The sequence below is a fragment of the Papio anubis genome, chromosome 18, assembly GCF_008728515.1.
Source record: "Papio anubis isolate 15944 chromosome 18, Panubis1.0, whole genome shotgun sequence".
In the NCBI taxonomy this organism is placed as follows: domain Eukaryota; kingdom Metazoa; phylum Chordata; class Mammalia; order Primates; family Cercopithecidae; genus Papio; species Papio anubis.
The window spans coordinates 38,304,019-38,321,916 of NC_044993.1; the positions used below are offsets into that span (position 1 = coordinate 38,304,019).

General features: G+C 41.0%; 1 long non-coding RNA gene across 1 annotated transcript in view; it reads right to left on the minus strand.

Annotated features, from left to right (window-relative positions):
* The window catches only part of LOC103880433, a 31,640-nt gene extending 14,256 nt beyond the window's left edge, over positions 1-17,384 (minus strand). Inside the window, exon 1 of the long non-coding RNA XR_002519231.2 lies at positions 16,377-17,384. This is a non-coding gene — a long non-coding RNA (uncharacterized LOC103880433). The remainder of the gene's footprint in view (positions 1-16,376) is intronic.
* Between the last annotated feature and the right edge of the window lie 514 nt (positions 17,385-17,898).

Genomic DNA, 17,898 nt, shown 5'->3' on the forward strand with positions numbered 1-17,898 from the left:
TCTGATGGTGATTTTCTTTTTCTTGCTTCTGTCTGTCTATTAATTGGAATTTTTCTGTAAGGAAAAAGTGTCTTTTCTGCTCTATCTTTTTATTTATTTGACTATTTGCTTATCAGTAGAGACACAAGGATATTTATTCTTTAGGTTATAGCAATCATATCATTATTTATTTTGTTGCTGAAATTTTCCCCAATCATGTAGATCATTGGGAACTTTTTCAGGTTGGCTCCTGTGCCCTCCTGCTTTTTTCATTTTTGTTTTGAGGCAGGGTCTCACTCTGTCACCCAGGCTGGAATGCAGTGGCACAATCAATCATGGCTCACTACAGCCTCAACCTCCCAGGCTCAAGCAATCCTTCCACCTCAGCCTCCTGAGTAGCTGAGACCACAGGTGCATACCATTACACCTGGCTAATTTTTTAAAAAATATTTTGTATAGTTAGGGTTCTCACTATGTTACCCAAGCTGGTCTCAAACTCCTGGGCTCAAGGCATCCTCCTGCCTAGGCCTCTCAAAGTACTGGGATTACAAGCATGAGTTACCATGCCTGGTCTCCTCTGCCCTTTTAACATGCACATTACTTTTTTTTTCTTTCAAAGTACTTCCTTTTGCAAAAAATTTAACTGAAAAATAATAATTATATATATTGATGGGGTACAATGTGACATTTTGATATAAGTATACATTATGGAATGACTAAATCAAACTAATTGACATATCCACCAGCTTGTCTTTTGTGGTGATGAGAACATTTAAATCTACCCTCCTAGCAATTTTGAAATACACAATATAGTATTAATAACTATGGATCACCATGCTGTGTAATAGATTACTAGAACTTAGTCTTCCTGTCTAACTCATTGCTTTATAGCACCACAATATGCCCCAGGCTCATCTTGATTTTTTTTGCCCTAGCCCAGGAATCAATCACTTTTCCAAAGAACCTTGGTTTCTTTTATTGGAGAATGATATTTAAGTGCTAGGAGTGCTGCTTGATACTGGGACATTACCGTTTTTATGCCTTCTAAGGAGATAGAGTTAGGAAATGTAAACCTATATATAAACACTAGCCCATGTGTACACACATATTTATGTTTACTTTGTTATTGAACTATCTGCATATATATACATATATATATACACACATATATATTTAAAATCATGAGTTTATACTAACAGCTCTGACTCTAAATCTCCACCACACAGTTTAGTCTAGCTTTCTTCACTTCCTCATTTGTATTATAATTTCTTCCTCCAACCATGGGAAACCTGTTTCTCATTATCTACAATATATTTACTATTTGTCCAGTGCTACTCTACATATAGTTTCGGAATTACTAACCCTTCCCCTGTGAAAAACACATTTACCAACTGAGTACAATGTGTGTGGTTCCTGTTGCCTTTAGCCTGATAGTATCCAGTGAGAACACTGTATTCCAAAGTGACTTAAATCAGTTCCTTCATCTCCACTGCCTTCAGTGTGGTTATTATTAATTTGTAACAGTTTGATTCATTGTCACAGGCTGAAATCCATCTTGGATTCTTCTCCATCCTGGTTGACTTTTTCAAATATTTATATAAAGTAAGGTTCATTTTTTTGTAGTTACAGTTCTATGAGTGTTGACAAATGCATAGAATTGTGCATTCATCACTTACAGATCATTTCCATCACCCTCGTGCTGTTGCCTATGTTTTCAAACCCATCTCCTCATCCCACCACCCCTGGCTATCACTCATCTCTTTTCAGCTTCCATAGTTTTGCTTTTTCCAGAATGTCATTAAATTGAATCATATGATAAGTAGCCCTTGTGATGGTCTAGCCTCTTTCTCTTAGCAAAATGCATTTAAGATGTATCTACATTACGTTAATAAAGTTTGTTCCTTTTCACTGCTGAGTAGTATTCTACTGAATGGATTTTCTAATCATTTTCTAGTTGAAGGATGTTGGGTTTTTTCTCTTATGTCTCATGCATTCGATGTCATATCTCAATACTTTTTGCATAAGCCAAGATTACCCAACTTTTCTCATATGTTGTCTTCTAGCAGTTGTATAGTCTTATGTTTTACATTTAGGTATATGATGATCAATTTTGAGTTAATTTTTGTATAAGTCATGAAGTATAGGTCAATGTTGATTATTATTGTCATTATTATAACTAATATTATTTCATATTTGAATATTCAATTGTTCCAGGCCCATTTGTTGAAGAAAAACATTCTTTCTCTATTGAATTGCCTTTGCCTTTTTGTCAAAGATCAGTCAAGTCTATTTGTGTGGATCTATTTCCAGACTTTCTATTCTGTATCAATAATCTATTGAATAATCCTTTCTCACTTTCTTGGTTGCTATAGTTTTATGGAAAGTCTTAATATTGGGTAATGTGAGTCCCCCAAGTTTGTTCTTTGAGTATTTTGAGTAAATTACTTTGAGTGTTCCAGATCATTTGCACCACTAAATTTTCTTATATAGCAAGGTCTACAGTAGGCGAGGTTGTTGGTTCCAGGTTTGATATAGTGGTTCTATAATGTCATCAATGGTCCAGGTTCTACCTGACCTTCCTCCTGTATGTTTTCACTGCTTCCCTAAGCTTGGAGGTAAAAATATAGTTGATTATTATATTTTGTCACAGTTCTAAGCATCTCCTGTTTACATTCAAGGCAGGAAAAATGAGCCATGTGTTGAGAAGTTCTCCTTTTTTTACACTGGGTAAAATATTGTATTAAAGCTTTCATGACCAGCTCTAAGAGCAAAAGGAAAACAGAATGAGGTTGTACCAGCTTAAATCAGTGCTTCTCAGCTAGGGGTGAGTTTGCCTCCCAGAGACATTTTTGATTGTCCATACTTAGGCTCATGCTATGCATGTATAGTGGGTAGAAGCCAGGGATGCTTCTAAACATCTTACAGTGCATAAGGCAGTCCCCTGCAATAAAGAATTACTTAGGCCAAATTAGTGCCAGGGTTGGGAAACCCCCACTCAGATTGATTATGTCCCTTGCAAGTCTTTCTTGGGGCTGGGGACATTGACTCTCAAACAAACCACAGAACGTGAGAGCAAGGAAGACAGGGGCATAGCAAACAACTAGTTGATCTACTTTAGACAGTTGCCCACTTTGAGCCAGAGTTGTAAAAAGAGTATGGGGATGGGTATATAATTATCAAAAAATTAAACTCTTGTCATCTGTATCCCAGTGTGGTGGTGATGGGGACTACCAGCAAACCTGATGAAAACGCTAAAGAGTATGGTGAACCCCTAACCCAGTGGGAAAAAAGTCAGCTCTCAGTGGTGGAGAATGAGAGGTGAAAAATCCAACCCAGGAAGCCCAACGAGATGATTTCCCAGAGAAGGGACCCACAGAAAGCATGCTGTGGTTCAAACCTAGGGGTGGCAGATGGGAAAAGAATAAGTTCTGTCTTTAACAGCATCTTCTGTACTGAATAGCAGAACATTAAGATAATAAAACTATTCTCGAGTCAGCTTAGTCTAAGAAGAGGCATTCAGAATGCTGGAAACCACAATGGCAGAACCACTTCCCTTGGGTTTATCTGTGACTGTTCATGCATGTGTGTGAGTGTGTGTGTGCACGTGTGTGTGTGTGTGTAGAAAAGACAGTGGGATAAAGACAGAGGACAGAAAGATGATTAAGAGTGCTTGCTCTGCCTCAGACCTGGGTACCAGCCCTCGATCCACCATGTCTCAGCATGGTGAACCTGATCACCTCAACAGGACTCATGGAATCTCTACTTACTTACTTCCAAAATGAGAGTAATTTGTGGACTCACTATATAGTTAGTCATGAGAGTTAAATTCTTGCAAAGCGTGAAACACAGTCTTCTGACTATGGCAACTGCTAACCAAATGTTAACTGGTCTATTATATGATTATATCCAAAAGAATGTTCATGTAGGTTTTGTTGTAGTTCTCAGCAGTGAATGTGGAAAATAATTTACTGACTGTCTCAGTAGCAGAAGTATTGCAATCACTGGAGAAGACTTATTCCATTTTTCTCCAAGAGCTTCCAAGGGGACCTGACTGCCAGCACATGGAAGCCCCAGGACAGAGACCCAGGTCCCCTGTGGTCATGTCTACCTCAGGACCAAATAGCCTATGTTCTCAAATAACTGCATGCAGTCCCACATAGTAACTGTAGCACTTTGAGCAGAGAATGACATCAAGAATACTGCTTGAGACAGAATTAGCATGGGGATCAGGCGAAGGGGCAGGGTTTCAGAGGCAGCAGATCAGCGGAAGTCAAAACCTATCCCCCTCCTTTTTCCCATATCCAAGCCCTCCCTGGGCCCTCTAGATTTGACTTAAATCCACTCCCTTCTTCCCGTAGCCTCTGCAAACTCTCTGCCATCTCACTAATGCACCAAAATCTGTATTTGTTTCTTAGAGCTGCTTTAACAAAGTGCAACAAACTGGGTGTCTTAGTAAATAGAAATGTGCTGTCTAAAGTTCTGGAGGCCAGAAGTCCATGATCGAGGTATAGGCAGGGCTATCTTCTCTTTGATGGTACTAGAGCTAAGGGAGGATGTGTCCCAGACTTCTTTCCTGCCTTCTGGCAGTCTTTTGGCTTGTAAGCAAAAAATAAAAAATAAATAAATAAATAAAATTTTTTTATAAAAAGCATAACTGCAATCATCACATGGCATTCTTTCTGTGTGCCACCACACCAAAATCTGTGTCAGAGTTTTCCAGAAAAAAGAAGCAATGGGGCCAGGCACAGTGGTTCAAGTCTGTAATCCCAGCAATTTGGGAGGCCGAGGTGGGCAGAGTGCCTGAGGTCAGGAGTTCGTGACCAGTCTGGCCAACATGGTGAAACCCCATCTCTACTAAAAATACAAAAACAATTAGCCAGGCATGCTGGCGTGCACCTGTACTCCCAGCTACTAAGGAGGCTGAGGCAGGAGAATTGCTTCAACCAGGGAGGTGGAAGTTACAGTGAGCCGAGATCGCGCCACTGCACTCCAGCCTGGGGAACAGAGTGAGACTGCATCTCGGAAAAAAAAAAAAAAGAAAAAAAAAGGGCCAATGGGAAATATATTTTTAAAAAATTATTTTTTTCCTTCTCTCTCTCTGTCTTCCTCTCTCTCCAGATATATAAAATTATAAATACATATGTAACCATATATAATTTATATATGTAATTATAAATTATAATTATATATCTTCATTATTTCTCTATATGTAACATGAGGAATGAATATATATAATTATATATACATATGTATTATACACATACATATTATGCACATATGTGTATTATATATACATATATAATTATATATTCACCTCATATATGTTTACATATATATATATAGATGTACATAGATAGATATTTATATATAAATTGATGAAGGCAGCCATTGCTACCCAAGTCTCTTCGTGCAAGTGGCCTACCTGAAACACGGAGGTTTCGAGAGTTCCATGCATCATCCCCGTCACAGGCTTGTGTGAGGGGACCCTTCCTTCATGGCTTCCTGTCTCTCCATTTTATTAGGGTTTGACATCAGTAACTCCATTTTGATACTGATAACTTTTGCAATATATACAAAATACACATACTATATATAATATGGATATGTACATATATGGGTGTGTGTGTGTTGTGGGTGTGTGTGTATAATGTTTGGGTTCAGGACATACTACCCCGAATATGACTATAGGAGACCGGATATGCCACCCCAAAATATATTTGCTTCGCATATTTGGAAATGGTTATTCTGAAAAACTTCAGACACAAGAGTAGCTCTGAAAAGCTGTTTTTTTTTTTTTTTGTAAAAGAAATTTACATCTATAAAGAAAATATGCATTAGTATCTGTATCAGAAAGAGCAGCTCCATTACAACTTTTATTACCTGAAAGACTTACCTGCATAACAAGACAAATTGTATTCACTATACTTTCCTCCTCTCGCCCTTCCATAAACTTGTCTCTACCACCCCTCAGAAGCCAAAGCCCCTATTCCTTTCTATAGCCCAGGATATTAAATAAGCTTCAATCATCTAGTCTCTCTTGGAGTCTCATATTTGTGGGACTCCTGTGCTCACATATGTAATAAATGTGGTTTTGTTCCTGTTGATCTGTCTTGTGTCCATTTAAGTTGTAGCTCAGCCAAGGAACCTAGAAAGGTAGAGGGAACCATTTTCCCTCCTCCACAATACATACATACATAGTAAATACATACCTACATATATTACTTACTCAAACTTAGAGAGAGAGAGAGACAGAGAAAGAGAATTTAAGGAATTGGCTCATGTGACTGTAGGGGCTGGCAAGTCTGAAATCCACAGGGCAGACTAGCAGGTTAGAAACTCAGGTAAGAGTTGATGGCATAATTTTGAGTCTAAAATTCTCAGAGCAGCAGGCTGGAAACTCAGGCAGGTTTTCACTGTTGCAGTCGTAAATAGATTTAGTCCCCACTGGTCTGCCCTTATCTTTTCTTGCCTTCTTCAATCCATTCCCCACATAGCAGTCACGGTGAGTTTAAAATGCAAATAGGATCATGTGACATTTCTTCTTAGAATACTTCAGTGAATCCCTTATTGATTGTAGAATAAATTACAAACTCCTAATGGCCTGAAAGGGAGGGCCTCAATTTGTGCAGAATAGTTCTGGTTTCAACGTGTTATTCTGGTTTTCAATAGCACCTTCTTCTCTCAGACATGTCCCGGGAAGATGATAAACCATATCTTATGATCAGCCTACCTCGGCCTGGAGTGGCCTGGTGCCTGCAGAATCTCCAGCTAATATCATGCCAGTGTCCCCTTCTACTCCTCACTCAGACCATGCTGACCTGTCAGTCCCTCCCTCCACCAGCCTCCCTCCTCTTGAAGCCTTTGCCTAGGCCATTGCCTCTGCTGGGGACTCTCTTCCTTCTAAGCTTCCTATACTTGTTAATTTCAAATATTTCTTGGATCTCAGCACCATTGTTACTATCACCCCGACCCTTTTCTAGAGAGATCTCCCTGAGTGTATTAGAATTCTCAGAAGACACAAAACCAAAAGAAAGGCTGTGTATATACAGTCATGTGTCACTTAGCAATGGGGGATACATTCTGAAAAATGTGTTGTTAGGTGACTTTGGGGCTGTGCAAACATCCTAGAGTGCACCTGCCCACACTTAAATGGTGTAGCTCATGACACACCTAGACTCTATGGTATGGCCTATTACTCCCAGGCTATGAACCTGTACAGCATGGGACTATACTGAATACTGTAGGCAGTTCTAACACAATGGTAAGTGTCTGTGTGTCTAAACATATCTAAACATGGAAAATGTACAGTAAAGATAGAATAGTGTAATCTTATGAGACCACCATTGTATATGCAATTCATTATTAACCAACACATCATTAGGCAGCCCATGACTATCCATGGCTTACTCAATTATGGAGGTAAAGAAATCAGTTCCAAGATCTGTAGTCAGCAAACTGTAGACTTAGGAGAGCTGATGTATAGCTAAAGTCTGAAAGCTGACAAGCTTGAGACCCAAAAAGGGCCAAAATTTCAGTCTGAGTCTAAAAGCTGGAAAAGACGCAAGTCCCAGCTCAAGCAGTCAGGCAGAAGGGGGTTCCCTCTTACTCAGCCTTTTGGTTCTATTCAGGTTTTCAATTGTATGGATGAGATGTGCCCACAATGGGGAGGGCAACCTGCTTTACTCAGTCTACTGATTCAAATGTCAGTCTCATCCAGAAACACTCTCACAGACACACACAATAGTGTTTGGCCAAATATCTGGGCACCCCATGGCTCAGTCAAGTTAAAATATAAAAATTAACCATCATACTCAGCTTTTCAACCGTGTTTGTATGAGCCAGTAGCAGAAGGAAGATGTGAATATGAAGTCAAGGTTGCTGGCCTGAGATATCAGAGGGCATGCAATTGGAAAAACCCAGAAATAAGCCGATGCAGCACAACATTGTGAGTAGAATGAAAACTGAAAGCTCTTGACTCAGATACACAGGCTGGTTTCTTTTCTTCCCTGTAGTCATTGGTTACAGTCTCAGTTGAACTTTAAAGGATTGGGTGATGACCCACGGAAATGAGGGATACATGGGGTCTGTTTTTGACCATCTTCCTCCACACATTTCCATGTGTGGCTTGTTTCTGCATGATTGATTTACTGACTGGGAGGTGTCTGCAGGTGTGATGTTTCTGTCTCTTTCCTGCCAGCCTTCTCCCCTCCCCTCCCTTCTCCTCCACTCTTATCCCTCTCTCTTCTGTCCTTCTCTCCATCTCTACTCTTTCTTTTCTCTTCTCTTTCTTTTTCTCTTTTCCATTTTAATTATTTAATGCATTCAGGCAAAGCTCCAGGAGACTAAAACAAGAGGGTCAGATTTCTCTAAATCTTAAACCAGAAAACTAGACTCGGTCCTCTTCGGCACTCTGCTTTTCCCAGGCCCTGGCAATTTTCTTTTGAAGCCTCTTTCTCACTGCCTGATGTCCTTGCCCTTCCTTACTTGATTCCAATGACAGCTTACAAGTAGCACCTGGTTTCCAGCACTCTACCATCAACCTCCCCCCTCCACAACTCCTCTACTCCTCCAACAGAGGTGAACACTCTCAGCAAACTGATCTCTTCCCTTTGATGCAATTGACAAAATGCAGAAATAAGCCTATATAGCACAACGTTGTGAGTAAAATGAAAATTGAAAGCTCTTGACTCTCTTTCTTTCTCAAGAGCCTACTGTGACTCCCTTTTGCCCAACCCATCAGGTCTGAATGTTTCTACTTTGATTTCAAAGTTTTCTATGTTCTAGTCACTCCCTGCCTTCTCAGCATGAGCCCCCACCAGGGCAGGGCATGAGGCATCTGCTGTGGTCTAAGCTCCTCAAGCTATTCTTCTCCAGCCTCCATCCTATCTCCAGTCCTCTACATACCCTTCAGGAACCCTTTCCCCCTGCTCTTCCACTCAGTCACATCTTCTGTGGCCACAATGACACTTCAGCTGAAGAATGATCTGGAGATGCTCATCTCTCCTTGTCCTTGCCTCTGTGTCTATGTAGCAGTCTTGGGTGCTCTTATCTCATCAAATAATAGATTGCCACTCTTTGAAGGTAGCAGTTGTGACTTTAGGTTTAATTTATCACTGTGTCTGGCACTCATAACATAGTGCCAAATGCAGATACATAATCATTGTATATATTTATGGGGTACATGTGTATACTGTGTAATGGAAGCCAAGGGTGGAGCAGCCCCAGCTCCCTTACTCATCCCCGGAGTGGAAATTGACAGATCTCAGTGCACACTCTTCCACAGGGCTCTCTCCTGCCACTTGGAGGGAAGCAGAGCTCACCCACCGAGGACTCCCCGGGTCTCTTTCCATCCTGAGAAACATGCATTTTCTGAGTTGTGGAGCTGTGACGCAGCAGGATTACACATGTGCTGCTGTGAAACCTGAAATCAGAGCCAGGCGGGACCTCCCCTGAGAAAGGCTGCCTATAAATCGTAAAACCCTTAAATGAATAGCTTAGGGGCACAGGGTTGCCTTGGGTTAGGGTTAATTGGGCCGAGTACAAAGAGTTTTATGTTCATAACTTACTATCCATTTACTCTTCCTGATTTTCTGAAAGTTATTTTGCTCTGGGGCAAATTTGTATTTGCTTTTCTGACAGTGATGAGTTTGAAGCTGAACCCTTTTCAGCTGTTGGGAACTTGTAAGTTGCTCAATATCTACCAGATTTTCTCTCTCATGCATCCATTTTGGATAAGAGGAGAGGAAGAGTTTTGTTTCTTTAAGTTCTCCTTCTCTACGCAGAAAATTGCTTCAAACTAATCTGTGCTTTGCTCTTTTAATGCCCTGAAAACATTTTTCGTTTTTGACTGTCTATTCCCTAACATATCGTAGGTTAACACTCTAGTCTCTGTTTTTCAGTATTAAGCTGGGGGCTGAAGCCCAGACTATGTCCAGTTAGACTTGAGCCCACATACCTGGTCTGTCACTATTCACTTCATGGCTTGATTCCAGCCATTTAATCTCACTGAGCCTCAGTTTCTTCACATGCAGGTTGGTTCTGACTACAAGTCATGGCTTTTGTGTAGATTTAATGAAATAATATTGTATGCACAAGGTGCTACTGTATTCCAGGCAAATAGTTAATGCACTAATGCTACCATAGAATACTGACTAGAATAGTGGTTAAGAATGCAGGCTCTGAAGCTAGACTGCCCGGGGTTCAAATCCCAGTTCTGTTTTGGACAAATTAGGTTAAACTCCCTGTACCTCAGGTTCCTGGATTGTAAATGGGAGCCCATAATTATACTGCTACATTGGATTTTTGTGAGGATTAAATGAGCTGATATGGGGGAAATGCTTAGAGTCCTTTCTGGCACGTAGCACACTATCAAAAAAAAGTGTTAGCTGTTAAGATTACAGTAGTCACAAGACTTCCCATCTGCGAAGCTGTTGCTTTCCAAATAACCTGCTCATCATCAAATCACCTTTTCTCCTCAAATGAAACACACTCAACCTGTCATTCTGATCACTCCAGTTTTCTCTCCTTCGGCAAGGGCAGCTTGCCTGAGCACCTGCAAAGGGCTTGGTAGAAGGCAGCGTAGAATAAAATCCTGTGAAATGTCAAAATGTGAACAAGAAGCTGCAGGAAACACCATTCACTGCTTTACAGGGAGGGTGACCCACACATAGTCAGTTTGGACTGGATTAAAAATGATGGGAACACCACTGTCCCCTCCCGATACAGCTAGAATTTCTTATTTGCAACTGGGAAAACTGACTGATCAAATCCACAAAAGGAGATTCATAGAGATTTCATAGAGAGAAACAAAATGAAGACACCACGACACCCTAGGAGAAACACTGAAGTACTCCTGTTCCTGACTTGCCAAGTCCTGATTCCCATTCATATCTCCTTCTGGGAGACATCCCTGGATCCTTTCAAAAGTATCTCTGGTATACTTGGGCTGTTCTGAGCAGATTTCTGTTCCTTGTAAGCAAAGAGGCTTGATGAAGCCAATCTTGATGGACATGTTGGATGGGACTATGTTGCCATCTCTTAAATCCCTGCAAGGTCTTACAGCTCCTCAGAAACCACATGTTCAATGAACAGTGGACTGTAGCCCCATCACGCACGTGCACACTCACAAAGATAATAAAGCCAAGTTTACATGTGGAAGAACATATTGAGAATTTTCTCTACCAAGAATCACATACAAGAGATTCTTTTTTCTCACTTTCTCAGGCTGATGCACCTCTAAATGTTCTCGTTAGCTCTAGCTCTGATATCGTCATGATGGAGGTGGTGAGCAAGCCCCTTCTTCCAACGAAAAAATATTTAAAAAGACCGACAGAGGAAATCCATGAAGAGTCAACTTAAGAAACAATACAAAATACACTAGTTTACAAACACTTAATTTTTTGGAACTCTTCCTTCATTCCTCAAAACCAGAAAGTGACATTTGTCAGAGAGAGCCCCTGGGATGGCAGAGTCCCAAATCAGCTCCTCCCATGAGTCACGCCCCAGAACTGACAAAAGAAGAGGGCATGACACAGCAGATAGACCACTGATCTGGGTGTGGGACCACCTGGCTCCAGGGTGGGAGTCCCCACTCTGTCACTGTGGACCCTTGGGAAAATCACTTCTCCTCTCGGACTTCAGTTTCTCTCTCGCTAAAATGGGGAGGTTGGGTTTTCACACCAGCCTGTGCCTCACAGCCACCTCAAAGCTCCCCCCATACCTCACGTGTCAGGAGCTCTGGAGTCTGTAGGAACTGGGGGTTCTTGTAATTTATAAAGGCTTCTCTACTTTTTTGCCTTGTCCTAAAACAATTGGCTCACATGAGACTTTGTCCAGTCACCAGCGACTTGGAGATTCTCAGTGTGAGTTGAAATGAGGTAAAATGTACCATCTAAGAGGCTAACAGTAGCTTTACTTTCTGCTGAGAGTCTAACTTTTCCCTTGCCTTATTCCTCAGAAACACATGATTGAAATTGAATTTTGATGTTTAGACTTCAAATGCATCATTTCTCAATATATAATTAATTGTTAATGATGGCATGAAATTTAGAAAATCATGGATTCTGATTCTAAATCCTAACTCCAGCCCTTTGAGTTATTTACTTGGGAAGGGATTCAGCGTCCCCAAACCCCAGTTTCCTTGTGGGTACAATTGGGAGAGTTTGGACACATGCTCCCGAGCGTTAAGGCAGATAATTCATACAAAGCATTTATTCCTCTGACTTGCACAACATTAAAGCTCGGGGCATGTCAGCCACTATTACACTCTTCTTCTGATACTGATAGAGTCCCACGCTGACCCCACCGTGGCCTTTTAATAAGACCGCCAGAGGCTATTTGGTGTGGGACCCTTCCTTTTACTGGAAAGTGAATACCTTTTCATGACCCAGAAACAACCATCACACACTCCCAAGACCCGTGATTTGGGTCATGGGAAGAGACACTGAAACTACTGCATTGTTTATCTCCAAGGCCTTATGCAATGTTTTTCCCACTATTTTTAAGCTCCCCAGCCTTGCCTTTCCCCTACTTCAACTCCCTAACGCTCAGCCCCTTGTTCAGTTCAGCTATTTCAGTTTTGGGTTGAATGGTCTAGACAGGAACCAAAAAATGCGCAGTCTGCATATGGGTCCCCCTGTGGGCCCCACAATTTTTCCAAAAAGAGTATAGGGACATGGGGCTGATTGATAGAGGAACTTTAATTTGATGAACTAATCCATCTAACGCACACACCACGGAACCTGGCACACCATAGTGCTTCATAAATTGTGAAAATACAGTGTTATGATTATCTGTAGACTTTAAATCCTGTGGCTTTTATTTGCTTGGCCTTCTTCTATTATTAAGAGAATATCCTGGAACCATGGCCAATAGCTCAGCTACCTTGGAGCAAAATAGGAAAGACAGTTCAGTCTGATTTGGGTGGACTTCTCTGACCCTTGACACATTTTGTTATAAACCTCCCCAGTAGTTAGCAGTAGCTGCACAACACACAAACACAAAATCTCAGTGGCATAGAGCAATAGGCACTTACTTAGTTCACATGCCCATGAGCAGCTGATCTCATCCTCCCCGTGGCGTCAGTGAGCTAGTCTGGGCATGTCTTTCTCATAGTCATGGGGGACACACCAGAGTACACTTACACAAACAAGCACACGAACACATTTCAAGTCCCTGCTACATCCCGTCTGCTAAGATTCCATTGGCAGACATAAGTCAGGTGATGATACCCAAGATTCAAAATGAAGTATATTTCTCTCATGGAAGTGTAAGAGAGGGAGCAACTATTTCTGAAAAGGAATTCTTTAATCCACTACATCACTCCAAATTCCATTAATTCCCACAGTACTCCAATACGCACTTCTGACATTCTCATATGTGATGCATGTTGGGTAGGTGCAGAAAGGGGGAAATGGTCCTTTTCTGTTCCCGGACCAGCTGGAAGGAAGTCCCTCTCTCTACCTCCTCCATGCTGCCATTTTGTATTCATTCTGCAGGCAGCTGCTTCATAATCTCTGGCCGTTGCATATATAGACATTTTGCATCTCTTGTTAAGCTGAGAAAGTCAACCAAGGCTTCTACTTATTTTGGGTCTTAGAGAGCTCTGGAGTGGCTTTCAAGGTGTTGCTAACTTTATTTCTCCTTGGAAGATTCTCCAACAATGACAACTCCCCATTGCCAGAAGCCTGGGTCCCGTTCCTGTGGCCTTGTTGCATCCTCTGCACTCTTCCATTAGGCCATTTCTGATACAGTCACTATCATGGTTGGCTCATCAGGTCGTGTGATCAGTGTTTCTAAAAGGATGGACAGTATTCTTCTGAATCAGAATTTTCTGGGGTACTTGATAGAATTCCGGTTCCCAGGCCTCACCATCAAAGGTCATATATAAAACATTTAACAACTGGGGGGAATGATACCAATCAAGCAGAACGTCACCTGCAGCCATAAGGGACTTCAGAACACTCAACTCTGCAAAACATTACTCTTTCATTCACTGAGGAATTGCAAGGAGTCCTGGGTTAGGGTCAGGACAGTTAGTCAGATTAGGGGGTAGACAAATGTCAGAGGGACTGTCTAATAAAGTAAATAAAAATAAAAATAAAGAAGTATTTTAATATTTCAATAATCAGTTCATCTGTCCTGGTATGTTACACTTGAACCATCTCTGATTAGTCTTATTAGTCAAACTTTCTGGGGGTGAGGTTCAGGAATCTGTATTTTCAGCAAGTTTCAAATTTTGTTCAGCCTCAGGAGTAATTACTTATCTACTTATCTTGAGCAATATTTTGTTTTTAAGTTTGATAGACACCAAAAAATTACAGATATAATAAAGATAAACCTCTTTGCATTAACTACTAGAAACCTCATAGCAAAAAGTATGACTTGCTTATCTTTAGCAAGTGGCCCACCTGGTAGTATTTTGCTGAGGTCATGAACCTGGTTCTGACCAAGGAGTTGTGAGTGGTTAATATGCTACCTCTGAACGAAAGCATTTAATTGCTGATTTGAGACCCTCCAGAGCTCTCTTCCCCTCTGAAAGCAACACTTGAGAAGGTGGTTCCTCCATCATCCTGAGTTCTGGTACAAGGCTGTGAGAAGAAGAGCCCCTAACCACCCCTCAGTGGCCACAGGCATCGATGAGAAATACACTTTTGTTGTGTTAAATCACTGAGATCTCAGGGTTCTTTGTTACTACAGCAAAACTTAACCCAATTGAACTGATAACCTAATTGAAATTTAGGGTTTGGGCTCAGTGTTGCCTTTCTTCAGAGCCCTTAGCCATTGCCTAATATATCATAATAATCCTTAATTACCATCCACTGCACAGATAAGGTCAAATATAAGAAGACACACAAAAGTGCTTTGTAATCTATAAACATTTTACAAACATTTTGGAAAAGCAAGTGATTCTGTCAAACTTAATGATATTGATCTTGTCCCCTCAACAAGGCTAAGGTCTTTAGAAGAAGAGATTCTGTCCTTGAGGACTTTGAGAGCTTAGATATTTCTAGGATATACCTACCATGTTATAGGACTCCTGACAAGTTCTTAAAGAATTCTTCCCAGTCATGTGGAACTGTAAGTCCAATTAAACCTCCTTTCGTTCAAAAAAAAATAAAAAATAAAAGGATTCTTATAGAATTGCATTTAATGGGTGACACAGAAAATCAAGGAAATAGCTTTGTGACACAGAGTCCCTTTTTTTATTGGTTCTCATAATAATGGGAATTCTCCTGTTAAATCTTTAGAAACAAAATTGCTTCCCTTTATGTGGGACAAAAAATGGGAGCTTTCTAGCAGCCAATGTTTAGTTCCTGAGGAAGGTGTAAGAGGACGGATGGAGGTCAGAATGGACTGTCCCTGACCCCAGGGACGAGAGATGGAGTAAATCATGAATATGATCACTACTGAAGCTGAGAAAGAGCCTATTAATGTCATGTAATGAATTTCAAAAAAGATACAGTTGCACTTAGGGTATTTAAACCTTGGAGGTTTAAACTAAATCATACTTGTCACATGCACACAGTGTCACTAATGAGCTTATGTAAATATTTAATCTTCTCTATTTGCATTACTCAGCCCAGCCTACCTCATCAGTCCCTTCTCCCAGCCTTCTCTAACACCATCATCCAGCCTCCTGGAACTTTGGTTTTTGTAATTTGCCATGCACTTTATGCCTCTGGCCGTAACATGTATGTTTCCCTCTGTCTGAACTTCAATCTTGCATATTTCCTTTTCTACCTACCAAACACCTACACATCCTTCAAGGCTCAGTTCAAATACATCCTCCTCTTTGGGAAACTTTGCCTGAACCATTTACAACTCCCCTACCCTAGCAGAATTTTATTTTCCTCCTCTATGCCCCCATTACCTTGCGATCATTCCATAATTCTGGGTATCCCATCTATTTATTCAACAAATACTTATGAAATCTTGCTAGGTGCCAGTCCTGGGGCCAGGTACTGAGTGTACAGAAGTGAATAAAAATTCTAATTATTGGTAACTGTGAGTTCATGGACAGCAAGTGTCTTATCTAATTTTTTTTTTTAACTTCCAAGAATAATGCGTTTGTAGTCCTAAATAAATAATAAATACAGAATGTGTTTCTTTATAAAATCTCTTTAATGGGTGACACAGAGATTCATGAAAATAGCTTTGTGACACAGAATCCCTTTTTAGTCCACATTCTACTTCTGCCTACATCCATCAGGGCTGTTTCAGTTGGAAGTAACAGAAATGAAATTCACACCACTTTAGCTGCAAAAGGGAAAATACTGGCTCATGGATTCCAGTAAAGATTGACCATTGAAGCTGGGGGAAGGTCAAGGAAGGTGACTAATTTTATGAACAATAACAGTAACAAATAGCGAATGCTGTCCAGAATCTCTGTGTTTTACCTTTCTGTTTCTCTTTGCCTCTTCTGTTAATTTTCATTGTCTGCAGCCTGGTTTTCTTGGCATGGCAGGAAACATGGTCTTCAAGAACATCCAGGTTTTAGGTCTTACAGCTCCGACCACTGATGACACAGACTGCTGATTTCTCCTGCTTACAGTCTGCAAAGTTCAAGGGAAGAATTCCAATTGGTTCAGCGCCAACTATTTGCCAATCCTGGAGCTACCCAGTGTTACCAGGAGATTAGAGGATGATGATTGGATAGGTTGTCTCAGATGTCCAACCCCAAACCACCAAGAAACAAACGCTTTGGGGGTAATGTAGCGCCATCAGTTTCTCAAAAGCAAAGGAAGATGGTCACACTTTTCTGTCATTGATTCCGTCATTCAGTTAACATTCGTTGCATACATATTATGTTTAATGCATCATGCTAGGATGGAATGAAAAAAAGAAACAAATAATAGGCAATTACTTATCTGGTCATCTGGTAGGAGACACTAGACAGGGATTGTGGCATAATGGTTAGAAACTTGGGGTCTAAAGCCAAAGCACCAGGATGAAAATCCCAGCTATATGATTTATGTGGCTGTGACCTTGGGCCTCTCTGATCATAGTGTCCTTCTCTGTAAAATGGGGATAAGGCTCACATCGTCACAGGTACCAGTTGTGAGACTCAGTGAACCACACATGAAGTATGTAATGTAGTGCCTGGCATGGAGTGAATACTCAGTGAGATGTTCACTATTCATTTGTGCATTCTCATACATCAGGACAGAAGGAATTATGTTTCAAAATGAAGATACATAGAGCTCAAGATTCAAAAGAACTCCAACCATTAACACTGACAATGGGGTCCAGAGAGGAAGAAGAATTTGGTTTAACCTTAGTGGATAAGCAGCATTTTAATACAACAGCAGATAAATAGCATTTAAAAATAATGGACAGGCCAGGCGCCGTGGCTCATGCCTGTAATCCCAGCACCTTGGGAGGCTGAGGCGGGTGGATGATGAGGTCAGGAGATTGAGACCATCCTGGCTAACGCAGTGAAACCCTGTCTCTACTGAAAACACACACACAAAAAAAAAAAAAGAAAGAAAGAAAGAAAGAAAAAATTAGCCAGTCATGGTGACAGGCGCCTGCAGTCCCAGCTACTTGGGAGGCTGAGGCAGGAGAATGGGGTGAACCTGGGACGTAGAGGTTGCAGTGAGCAGAGATCGTGCCACGCTCACTGTACTCCAGCTTGGGCAACAGAGAGAGACTCCGCCTCAAAAAAAAAAAAAAAAAAAAAGAATGATGGACAATTCAGGAAGAGGGAATAGCATGGACTAAAATAAGGGGATGTGAAATGAGCAGAAGATCCAGAAGTTCTAATTTGTGCAGGGTTTCTAGAGCCTACAGTTCACAGATGTATAGGGTAGGAGGTGTGGCTGTCAAGGAAGCTTGAATTGGGACTGTGAAGGGACTGAATGCCACATTAAGGGAGTTGGACTTTATCCCATAGACGGTGGGGAGCCATTGAAGGTTCTG